The sequence below is a fragment of the Hylobates moloch genome, unplaced genomic scaffold, assembly GCF_009828535.3.
Source record: "Hylobates moloch isolate HMO894 unplaced genomic scaffold, HMol_V3 SCAFFOLD_19, whole genome shotgun sequence".
NCBI classification, from domain to species: domain Eukaryota; kingdom Metazoa; phylum Chordata; class Mammalia; order Primates; family Hylobatidae; genus Hylobates; species Hylobates moloch.
The window spans coordinates 25,540,423-25,552,997 of record NW_026652294.1 but is presented as its reverse complement, the minus strand read 5'-3'; the positions used below and the strand labels follow the sequence as shown (position 1 = coordinate 25,552,997).

General features: G+C 55.1%; 1 protein-coding gene across 1 annotated transcript in view; it reads left to right on the top strand.

Moving 5' to 3' along the window:
- The first annotated feature begins 1,128 nt into the window (after positions 1-1,128).
- Positions 1,129-12,575, top strand: part of SHISAL1 (shisa like 1) — a 156,507-nt gene continuing 145,060 nt past the window's right edge. The window contains exon 1 of the mRNA XM_032138573.2: positions 1,129-1,165. The gene's annotated coding sequence lies outside the window, so the exon portion shown is untranslated. The remainder of the gene's footprint in view (positions 1,166-12,575) is intronic.

Genomic DNA, 12,575 nt, shown 5'->3' with positions numbered 1-12,575 from the left:
CAGGAGCGAGGAGCAGAGATCGCAGGAGCCACGGTGGTGGGGGAGCCCTGAACCATATACATCAGGTTCGGAAGACGGCAGCGTTGCAGGGGACGTTCATCTGACCCTGAGGCCTGATGAGGGCGTGGTAAGGGAATGAGTTTTGGAAACAGAATGACCCAGGGGAACTGCGGTGCTACCGCCTTTTGTTGGGGGGCCCTGGAAAGGCCACCTCACCCTTCTAGACCTCGGGCTTCCCGTCTGCCAAATGGGCGTATTCCAGGGCCCTCGCAGGTTATTAGGAGCCGGAAGCGAGCCTGTATGTGGGATGGGTGTCTGCGCCCTTACTAAATCATTCTTGAGCACCTACTGTGTGCGTCTCCTATGGAGTAGCCCCTGGGGGTGACAGTGGTGCCCTCGTGAAGCCTCAGCCCAGCTGGGGAGAAGCACAGAGTGGACGTGGTGGCCATTCTTCCTTCCAGTCCATTCTTCGATTCCAGCCCTGCTCTAGACAGGCAGACCCTCTGTCTTCTTTTATCTTCCAGAAAAGGAAACTGAGGCAGCCTGGGGAGGGGAAGCACCTTGCCCAAGCTGACTCGCAGGCCTGGCTCCTGGGTCAGGTGCTGTCCACAGCAGGAGGGCCTGGGAGACCCCCCTGTCCAGCCCTGTGCTTCTCAGGGGAGAATGCTGAGAACCACATCGCTTAAGTGCCTCGCTCCTTCTCCTCCAGAACAGTCCCAGTGAGCAACAACTCAGGGCAGGCATGGGCGAGTTTGAGCGCTAGAAATCTCAGCTGGGATCCTGGCATCTGGGGAAGGGCCGGGCTCTATAAATAAACCACTCGCCTAAGCCCGGGAGCAGGCAGGAGCCTGGAGAGCCAGAGCTGCTGCCTGCCACTCCCCACAGATGACGGCGGCGCAGCCGGAGGGCCCCCCTCTCAGGCAGCTGGCCCCTGGGATGGGCTGGCAGCAGGTGGCAGCCAAGAATATTTGACCCCCTGCTCCCGAGGGCACCCCACCTCCACAGGCACACACACATCTATGCCCTGAGCTGGGACGAGCTGCACAGAGCGGGCTGGGGGCTGCTCCCTGGAAAAGAGGCAGCAGGTCCCTGGGACGCCTGGAGCCGCTTCTCTCGGTGCCAGCCTTGCCCTCTGCGTACTGGACAGCAACAAGCCCAGGCACAGGTAAGCGATGCCTCCTTGTGCCCCTGAAGGGCCTGCTCTCTTGGAGAAGGGGATGCGGGCTGGGGGGTGGGAAAGAGGCTTTGGGAGGAGGCCGGAGCCACAGTTCCCTTGGTTTCTTGCATCTTCCCTCAGCTCTAAGAATCCTGGCACAGGCATTGAGCTCTCCTCGCTCTCTGGCTCCCTCTCCATGCCCCCAGCCTGGTGGGGAACAGCCTGCCCTTTTCATTCTGGAATACTCTCTTCCTCCATCAAAACAATGGAGTTCTGTTGGCTTAATGAGACGCTGGCCCCAGGGTAATAGGTTTGCAGGAACCAGGTGGAAAAGTTTTACTGCCCTGGGTTGCAAGTAGCCGGTGCCTTTGGGAGGAGAGAGGCCTCCTCTTCCTGCTCCGGGGTCTGGGTGTGGCAAGGCCAGAAGGCACCGGGCTTCTGCCCCTGTGGAGGGTGGACAGCAGTTCTTCTCGGGAGCACTGGCTGGGGAAGATTCTCTTTGGAAGATGGGGAGAAATCCAAGGAGGCAGTCCCCTGGGCGGGTCTCCAGTTCCCCAGTTCTGTGTCACACTTCCAGGCTTACACAAAGAAACTCGTTTTGGTGAGTGCTGCTTTGGGAGTCGAGCCAGGCCCGACGGACTCAAGGCAGAACGAGGGGACTTGCTTTGGGAGCTCGGTGCACTTGTCTTCGTGCTCAGAGGGGCTGTCAGGCCTGGCTTTCTGCCTAAACAGCTTTCTGTGTCTCATCCCAGGAAAGGGTATTCACCTGCAGGAGAAGCAGTTAGAGCAATTGTGCAGGACGCCGGGGAGATGAGCCTGTATATGGGGCTCCGTGGAGGGGCCTGCTGGCGTCCTTCACCCGCCCCGGTTCGCAGAGGAAGGCAGGTGCTGGGGGGAGGCCAGAGAGGATTTGGGGCCAGCCTTTCCACGGCACACAGCTCAGGAATCACTGGGGGAGTGGGATTAGCCGTGATGGATTTTTCTCGGCCTGAGGGCGAGCTGGCATCTGCCGCAGCCAACTCCTGCAGCAGGCTGGCTTGGCTGAGCACAGGTGTGAGGGCTGCTGGGCTCGGCAGGGCCAGGCTTCGTCTGGGCTGCTCTCCACTGTGGCAGGTCAGGAAACACCAGGCGGCCAGCGCTGGGTCTGGAACGGAGCACACAGTTCCTGCAAATGCTACCCAGGATCCTGAGGCTGCCCAGGGCCAGGTGTCCACCCCACCTCCCTCGCCGTCCACCCCGCCTCCCTCGCCGTCCACCCCGCCTCCCTCGCCGTCCACCCCGCCTCCCTCGCCGTCCACTCTGCCTCCCTCGTCGTCCACTCTGGTCGCGTCCCAGGAGCTGGTTTCCTTGACCTTCTCTCCCCTGTGTCTTCAAGGAACCCTGTTCAGGAGCCACTTTGTGAACCTGCCCAGGAAACCCACCCCACTTCCAGCTTTGCTTTAACTTCCAATCCTTCCATGTGGCCTGTGTCACTAGGACCAGAAATTGAATCACTGCCATCATTGGGACTGAAATTCCTACCCGGGCTCCTGCTGCGCATTCCCCAGCCATGTGAATCTTGGCAGAATACTGGGCTCCTCTAATCTCAGTCTGCTCGTGGATACAATGGCTGCAATGCTTCCTTCCTTACGGGGCCGTGGGAGGATGGACAGATCACACGTGGGAAGCAGGACAGGGATGAGGGATGTGGCAGCCCTTGCGCTGTATACATCATGATAATGTCTTCTTCTGATTAGCCTGTGCACCTCAAAGGCCAATATTTCCCAGCACGGGACCTGGCACACAGTAGGTGTGCAACAATGCTTATTGAATTTATACATTTGTGTGCACACACACACACACACACACACATCAGGCGACCTGCAAGGGTTATGTGGGCACCACCACCCTAGCTCCAACTCATCCCAACCCCGTCTGCCTAGGACAGTGGCCGTGATGCCCGCAGAAGCAGCCTCCGCACCCCCGTTTCTGGTGCCACCTCTGCCCCGCGCGGTCCTGGCCGACACCACAGGTGGATGGATTTTGGTCCATGGCACTTGATCACTTCCGTACAATGGGGAGAGCCTGCTGAGGGCAGAGCCAAGGCAAGCATGGCTGTAAATCACCATAACCACCACCATCAGGCACTGGTCTTGGTCTTGGGAGTGTCTGCTCTGTTTTGGCTGATTATCTTCCTACTTACGAATGCACGTGCACACCCAGCCTCTCCCCCAGACGCCTCCGATGTGGGCCTGTTCCTGAGAGCCGTCCATAGACCACGAGGCTGGAAGGAGAGCTCCATCTGACTGGGTGCAGTCTCTGCGGGTGCCCAGGAAGGCTGGGAGAGTCCGAGGTGGTGGTCGTTTTCCCACCTCCATAACTGGGACGCCAGGACCAGGGACAGGGTCCTGCAAGTGTTGTAACAGGCCTGAAAACCAAGGCACGTTCCTACAATCACAACAGCGGCCCCGTTTGTCAGGCACTTGATGGAATGCCAGGCTCGGTGCGCCATGCTTGCAAAGGTTGTCTTACACATTTAACCAGTCAGCACTTTGGAAAGGAACAAGGCTCTGTAAAAATACACCAATTGGCAAAATGATAGGGCATTCTATATGTTAGTGCAAATGAGTAAAAACCCCATGGTGTCTTTTGGTCACTCCAACAAACCTGCCCAGCCTTTAGCACCAAGCCTCTGCTGTGCCTGCTGCCCCGAGCACTCCTCTGGATGCCCCGAGCCCCCTGCCTCCGGGTTCGGTGCCGTGCACTGCCAGCCCATTTACCCCAGCTGTGGGTGCAGAGGGTAAGCTCTGTCTCGTGGATGTGCTGGTGAATTTTACCACCCAGCCATTTCATTCAGATTACTTCTGCCCATCCAGTTTGGGGTACTCCCTGTTCCTGCACCACACATATATCCACTGCATGGGTCTGCTGTTGCTGTAACCGTGCTCTGTAACAAATAGTCCCGCAGGCTCAGTGGCTCACAGCAACACACGTATGTTTCTCTCACTCCCGGGCCTGTGGTCCGCTGGGGTTGGCTGTCTTGGTTGGGGATGGCTGAGCTCCACGGAGCTCAGCTGCACTTGGCTCCAGCCTGTGAGTCAGTTTCAGGACGGCTCCACAGGCCTCACGCTGGGGTCTGTTCTTATCTTGATGGTGACCGAAGAGCGAGGGGTCAAACCACACCACAGAAGCTGGCGGATGGTCTGCTCATGTGTCTCGGCTGCTGTTCCGTCTGCCAACGCAGACCACAAGGCCAGGCTCCGAGTCAGCAGGATGAGAGTGTAGACCCCCACCGAACTCTGCTGGAGGGCACCGTGAGGTCACATAGTGCAGGGAGGGAGTGGGGAATGGGGATGGGTGACCGCATCTTCCACACGTATCCTCCACGCTCTCTGCGGTTTATTCACTCATCTGTCCCTGTCCAGGCTGTTCCTCCTGAGGACAGGCCCCTGCCTGTTCTCCCTGGACAGGAGAGTAGAGGTTTGTTAAGTCCAGAGCCAGGCCAGGCCCTGAGGGTGCAGATCTCAGCGAGACAAGCTCAAGTTCAGAGTCAAGAGGGGACGTCAGTACTTAGGTCATGGCATTCCTCCCAGCTTAGCGGGGCTCAGAAAGAGGCACGGAGATGAGGCCGGGAGCACTTGTGTGTGAATGACGGAACAGGAAAGTCTTCGCACGGGAGGTGGCCCCATAAAGGAGCACCACAGGCTGGATGGGATTTTAGCAGGCAGAGGAATGGATGGAGGGCATCCTGGAAGGGGGCACTGCCTGGGCAAAGACCTGGAGACGAGAAAGTCTGTGCCGTTCGTCGTTTAGCCTGGCTAGCCCTGCTGCCACTTGCTGAGCAAGCTGCCCTCCCTCCTTGGGCCTGGACATTGCAGAAGGTCCACAGCCCTAGGACCCCATCAAAGGCAATTCCCCGGCACTTGAGTTGTTCCCTGAGAACTCCTTTAAGCTCCTCTGGCACCAGCTCTAAATTAACTAGTAACTAGGAACCTCTGATCTCATTATGTGAATTATAATTGTCCTGTTCTTTAATAATTCATAGCTGTGGAGCCCCAGGACACGGAGGCTTGGGAGAGGCACCCAGCAGGCAGCTCGAAGGGGAGGCAGGGTGGCTTAAAGGTGGCTCACAAATATTCCAGTTCACGATAATTTGCAAAATAAATAATACACAGCCCCAGTGCCCTTAGGCTAGGAAGGTATTTCAATACCAGCCAGTTGAACTCACTGCAGGGAGAGAGGTTATTCTCCCACATTAAATACGTCCTTGTCTCCCAAGAATTCAAGAACCTGGACAGAGAGAGGACATTTAAGGAAATGAATCCTGCGCAGGAAGCATTTGTTCAAGATGTTCTGATCCCTGCCTGTACACACCACTTCCAGGCAGTGCAGACCAGGAGACAGAAAGACCTGCATTCCCAAATAGGCTCCTGTGTCTTGTAGCTATATGCGCTTGGACACATCCCTTAGCCTCCATGAGCCTCCGTGTATCCATCTGTGAAATGGGCAGGTGATCCCTGCTTGGGCCGGTCCTCCAGGAGGGCTGGGAGAATGAAGGGAGATGTGTGTGAAAATGCAGGAGGAGATTCTGCCTCTGTGCACATGGAGGAGGCTGGGCAGGAGGAGGGCAATGAGGGGTCCCGGGGGGGAGCACAGGGAGGGGAAGGAATGAGGAGAGAGAGATTGGTCACCCCAGGCCTGGGGCAGTGACTCTGGCAGTAAACAGGGACCCAGTGACCTCAGATATCACTTGCAGGAGGTCCATGAAGCCTGGGCCCACCTGCTCTCTCTGCAGGGCGTGTGAGCAGCCCCCAGCACCCCCCAGACATGAGGGCTGATGCACTAAAGACCCTCACGCGTGTCAAGGACGTGTGGGAGCCTGGCTGCAGCTGGCCTGAGGACCTGGGACCCCACCTGTCCCCACTCCATCATTCAACAGAGACCTAGACCCCTTCAACATTGTCTCCATCTCAAAAAGGAAAGAATTGAGTCCATATTTTAAGACAATGATTTTTTTAAATTATACTTTAAGTTTTAGGGTACATGTGCACAACATGCAGGTTTGTTACATATGTATACATGTGCCATGTTGGTGTGCTGCCCCCATTAACTCATCATTTACATTAGGTATATCTCCTAATGCTATACCCCCCCACCCCACAACAGGCCCCGGTGTGTGATGTTCCCCTTCCTGTGTCCATGAGTTCTCATTGTTCAATTCCCACCTATGAGTGAGAACATGCGGTGTTTGGTTTTTTGTCTTTGCGATAGTTTGCTGAGAATGATGGTTTCCAGCTTCATCCATGTCCCTACAAAGGACATGAACTCATCATTTTTTATGGCTGCATAGTATTCCGTGGTGTATATGTGCCACATTTTCTTAATCCAGTCTATCATTGTTGGACATTTGGGGTGGTTCCAAGTCTTTGCTATTGTGAATAGTGCTGCAATAAACATACGTGTGCATGTGTCTTTATAGCAGCATGATTTATAATCCTTTGGGTATATACCCAGTAATGGGATGGCTGGGTCAAATGGTATTTCTAGTTCTAGATCCCTGAGGAATCGCCACACTGTTTTCCACAATGATTGAACTAGTTTATGGTCCCACCAACAGTATAAAAGTGTTCCTATTTCTCCACATCCTCTCCAGCACCTGTTGTTTCCTGACTTTTTAATCATCGCTGTTTTAACGGGGTCTTAATCTAAAACCCAGGCTGGAGTGCAGCGGTGCGATCTCGGCTCACTGCAACCTCCGCCTCCAGGGTTCAAGTGATTTTCCTGCCTCAGCCTCCCAAGTAGCTGGGATTACAGGTGAACACCACCATGCCTGGCTAATTTTTATATTTTTAGTAGAGACAGGGTTTCACCATGTTGGTCAGGCTGGTCTCGAACCCCCAACCTCAGGTGATCTGCCCACCTCAGCCTCCCAAAATGCTGGGATTACAGGTGTGAACTATCACACCCGGCCAAGAAAATGAATGATTGAACATATAAGAGGAATAACATGAAAGTCAGTTTAGGATGAAACATTCATTCACTGTCACCCCCCACCCACCCCCATCCTACACTGAGAGTTGGTTTCCTTTTTATTAATCAGTCCTTGTCTTGCTTCAGAAGGGGCCACTGCTGAGCACCTACTGTGTGCACGGGTGGTCTGTCGAGGGGCTGTGGAGCCAGACAGCCTGGGTGCAAACCCCTGCTCTGCCACATCAGCCATGAGATCTTGGCGGTCACTTTACCTCTCAGTGCCTCGATTTCCCAACCAGTCAATGGGGGCGATGGCAGCGCCTGTCTCACTGCGTCTCGGTGAGGATGGAATGAGTTCACTGGCTTGAAGCTCTTGGAACTGTGGGGCTCTCGGGAAAGGCAGACTATTGTTTTCCCAGGCTCTGCTCTTAGAGAAACGCACCCAATCTGGGGCACTGATGCCCACTTCATAGAGGAGGAGACTGCAGCTCCCGGGGAGGCCTGTGCACCTTACTGTGCTTGGAGTGACTCAGAGGAAGCCCTTGACTTTGGAGGGTATCAATGGCAACCTGGAGGAGAGACTGTAGCCTTATAGGTTTTTAGCTTTTCTTTTGGTTGGTGGTTTTCAAATAAAAGCTTTTCTAAGGGGCTGCTCTGTTTGGAGAAGGATGAGGAGGGAACGGAGACAGGGCCAGTCTGGCCTCCCTCTGACATCCCCTCCCTGAGGCTCTCAGGCTGAGAGGACCACTGTTTGGCAGCCGCAGGTTGAGCCTTGGGAGCGGTTTAGCCTTGGGAGCAGTTGGACCTCCCACCAAATCCTGGCCGCACAGCTGGAGGAGACGCAGCGGTTTCAGGCCTACCTTCCTGCCTCTGTTCCAACAACCATACCCCATGCCCCGCCCTGGGTGGGATCCTCAGGCAATGCCAGGGAGGCAGAATGGCTTCTAGGAGGCACCAGCCTGCCGGGGCCAGGCCCAGCTCTCCTCAGGGCCTCCCAGGGCTACCTTGGAGTGTCCTAGGAGGGTCTTCCAGCATCTCCCTAGGGTGTCCTTAGGGTCTTCTAGAGGTCTCGCCAGGATCTTCTCTGGTCCTCCCGGGGCCTCCCAGGGTCTCCTTGAGATCTCACAAGGTTCTTCTAGGTCCACCCAGCGTCTCCTCTGAATCCCTCCTCTGAGAGTTTCAGCCCCCGTCTCTCTCCCCACAGTCACCTCTCTCTCTCTCTCTCTCTCCAGACTCTTTCTTCCTCCCTTCTCCCTCCTCTCAGCCTTGAGTGGCTGTGAAATAAAACTCAAGTGTCTTCTTTAGCAATTTAAATGTATTGGCTGTTTCCTGTTCTTCATTTAAAATACAGACGAGTGGGGCATTTTCTCTTTCTCTCTCTCAAAAATGTACAACAGAAGCCACCAATGTGAATTCATTGATTCTTTTCTTCCACTGCCACCGTCCCCACAGAGACCAGCCTTGCCACCATTCATACTGATCCAATCCACTCTGCGCTGGAGGCACCTACACCTGCACTCTGGGTCCCCCAGGCCTCAGCAGGACTGGGCAGCAACTGTCCCTCCCACCGCCATCCCCTGGGGTCCTGGGGGGGGGGTCTCATCACCCAGGTGATGGGAATGCAGCTGATGGCAGTACCAGCCCCTCTGAGCTTGGGGCCTCTGCAGAGCTCATCTCCCCCTTCCCTGCAGCAGCCCTGGTAGGGCGCTGGCATTGCCACTCTCTAAGAGGACAGTGAGGCTCCAGGAGGCCAGGGCACAAGTCCAAAGCCACCTGCAATGTATAGCACAGCTGGCCTTGAAGGCGGCTGGCCTGGTGTCCAGCTCATGTCCTTGTCCCCCATCACACAGGCAGGGAGGGGTCACAGGGTTCTCAGCCTAACTCTTATGGGCGTGTAGCCCCTCACTGCTGGCCCTACCATGAACCCTCAGGGTCCTCGCTCTCCACTCCTTCCTATGCCATCCAGCCCAAGACCATTTTGCCATCTCCGCACAGAGCCAGCCAGAGGGTCTCGTTTACCAGGATCTGAGCCTGGACCTGCAGTGAAGGGAAAGGCACTGGAGGCCCCATGACCGGGGGTTCCTGAATGCTGGCAATTCCCTCCCCAGGTGTGGGACCCCCAACTGCTCACGCCCCTGCCGGGCACTTCCTCCCAGATGATTCCATGTGGCCACATCCCCACTGTGCAGATGAGGCCCCCAAAGAGGAAGGGCCTTACCAGTCCCTCAGCAGGTGGCAGTGGCCCAGTGGGACCCATGACTGTTCTGTGGTCCTGGAGGAAGCTTGCACAAGGGGCCACCAACACCTGGTCACTGAGTTCACAGTGTGGCCCAGAGCAAGGTGAGCTCATGCAGCCGGCCGTGCAGTGTGCTAAAGGGATGGACAGAGCTCTCAGAGCCCAGGACTCTCCAGGTGCTTTGAGGATTGGAGGCTGCGCAGAAGTGTGAGATCCTGCAGGCCTAAGACGCGGGCAGATCCAGGCAGAGGCCCCCATCAGACCCCTGACTGCAGTCTTGGCCAAACCACTTATGTGTGGGCTGTAAACAGGGTGATAACATGACAGCTGGCACCAGAGGTGGCCAGCGCTGCTCCTCGCCACTCACGCCCACTGCCCCAGGCCCTGTGGACACACAGGCAGATGCGGGCACCTTAGTCCCCCCAGCACCCCAAGCATACCAGACTCTTTCCCACTCTGAGATCTTCCCACATGCTGTTCCCTCTACCGGGAACACCCTTCCCTTCAGCCCCCTCCTTGCCTGCTCCTAAATGCCACTTCGACATCTTTGTCCCTCATTACCCTCCACCATCCCTCTGCCACTGCCAGCCTCATCCCTCATGCCCTATACTGGTCCCAAGCCTTGACTCTTGTCGTTCCCTTAGTTCTGAGGGCACCCATCTTCTTGGTAAATATCTATTTCCAATTCAAACATCACCCCCTCCATGAAGCCATTTGGACCTCCTCCCTCTTCCCAACTGGACCTGCACAGATTTCCAGAAAAGCACCCGGGACAGTGGCCCTGTGGCGATATTCATGTTTCTCTGTCACAAGAGAGGCCTCCTTGAGGGCAGGGGGCAGCTGATTGAGCAATCGGGATGGGGCATCACGTGGAGGAGCCCTTCTCAAGCAGGGACTGTGGCTACGACGACACAGTCATGCCGCGGTAGCACAGAGAAACTTCCGGCTTCCGCGTCCTGCCCACATAAAGAGAATCTTGTGTTTGTCCACTCGCCTGCTCTGACTCTCAAATCGCTAAGGAGAATTCTGAGGGTCCAGCCTGTGCCTGGATTTTTGAGCTGCAGAAATGGAAAAGTTGAGACAGGGCAGAAGCAGGAGAAAAAAGGGAAAGAATCTGTTCCCTGGGTCAGCTCTTGAGCTTCCTTTGTTGTAGAGAATATTCTGGTCTTTGTTGTAGAGAATTTTCTCTGGCAGCGTGCAGAGAAAATTATACAATAATCAGATGGGCTGAGGGGTGAGTGAAAGAAAGTTTAGTAATGAGCTGGGAGCAAGAAGAAGGGATGAGAAGGAAGAGCTATGAGGGCAGAGGAAGACGGGTGTGTGTTTTCAGGGGCATGGGCTGAGAAGGAGAGACTTTGGGAAAGCTACAAGTTGCAGAAAGAGAAAAAAAGGGGAATTTTTGGCTTCTCATGCACTTTGAGAAACTCAAGTGAAAAAGATAATTCATTGTTGTCTACTTTTGGTTCTGGCCTGTGCTTCCTTAAGCTTGACTCTGCAGAACTGGGCCATGTGGGGCCATGAGATTCTTTTGAGTTGCACGATGTTGTGGTTAAAAACCAGGAATTCTGGCTGGATGTGGTGGCTCATGCCTGTACAAATCCCAGCACTTTGGGAGGCTGGGGCCGGCGGATCACTTGAGGTCAGGAGTTCGAGACCAGCCAGGCCAACATGGCAAAACCCTGTCTCTACTAGAAATACAAAAACTAGCCAGGTGTGGTGGTGTGTACCTCTAATTCCAGCTACTTGGGAGGCTGAGGCTGAGGCAGGAGAATAGCTTGAACCTGGGAGGCGGAGGTTGCACTGACCTGAGATTATGCCACTGCCCTCCAGCCAGCCTGGGCGACAGAGTGAGACTCCGTCTCAAAAAAAAAAAAAAAAAAGAAAAAGAAAACAAAACAAAACAAAAAACACACCAGGAATTCTCCTGCCCAGAGGCCTCCCAGACTGCACTGCTCCCTAAATGTCTCCATGTGGGTTAATATAACCACAACCCTCCAGCCTGGACCAACTGACCACAAAGTTGAGCTCTCCCTGTTTCCCAGCTAGGAGCAGAGACGTCAGGAATCCCTCTCTTGTCCCCCTGCCAGAGCGCCATGGCCCTCGTCTTGCAGCGAGCACTCTGAGGGCTGTGTCCCAGAGCCACACTTTCCTCTATGAGCAGCCCCAAACTTCATGACCTCTTGAAGACCAGCCACTTTAAGGGACAAGCGTCTCCTCTCACACTCCGACACCGCCTGCCAATGAGCTCCAACAGAGGTGTGTCAGGAGAGGGGAACATAAGTGATGAAAGATCAGAAGACAATTAAGTCCCATCACACTCCTTGTTAATGCTGTTCTTCTCCAGAGAGCAGCACGAATGTCATCTGGCCGTTGTAACGGAAACACTGTCGCCCATTTCAGATCCTGTTTTTCCGGATCTTGCCATCCTGAGCCAAGGACTGGGGTGGGGGTTGCTGCACCCTGAGCTGATGGGATGGAGGGGTCAGCGGCAAGGATGCCAACTCAGAATCACCAGTCAATGAGGGGTCCACTCAGCAGGATGCAGGGGAGAGGGCCCAGGCTTCCGGGCACTGAATCGAGGTTGCATCCCAGCTCCAGCACTTAGCCTGGTGACCTTGTTCAATTGATTCAAGGTCCTTGAGTTTCAAGTGCCCTCATCTGTAAACTGAGGCCCAGAATGCCCAGGGAGTTAATGGGATGGGCAATTAGGGCCAGGCACACAGGAGAAGCTCAGGGAATGCTGACAACTGTCAGCGAGCAACTGTCAAACTCTAGCCCCATGGGGTCGACCGACCTGGCAAGGAGCCCTGGGTGCCTGCAGCCCTTGCTGCCCACCTGAGCTGGGGCGGGTCCCTTGACCTCATCTGGAAAGCAGGATTAATAACACTGTGCAGGGCTATTATATGGGTCTTAGGAGGCAATGTAGGTGAGATGCTTTGCAAACTGTAAACTGCTGTGCAAATGTCATAGGTATTGCGGGAAGCCATAATAGTAATGAACTTGTGTGGTGCAAATTGGCACTGGTAAAAAGATATGCTTTGTGCTGGTCTCTGGCCACTCTGTAGGCTCTCCCAGGAGGCAGGGCCAAGTGGTTAGGAGGGGGTGCTGTGAATGTGGACCACCTTGGCTGTGTGACCTTGTGTGAGTTCCTTAACCTCTCTGTGCTCCAGGTGTGCCATATCTATCGCATGGTAACGTGATCACATTTGAGCTAAAAGCTGTACAGAGCCTTGC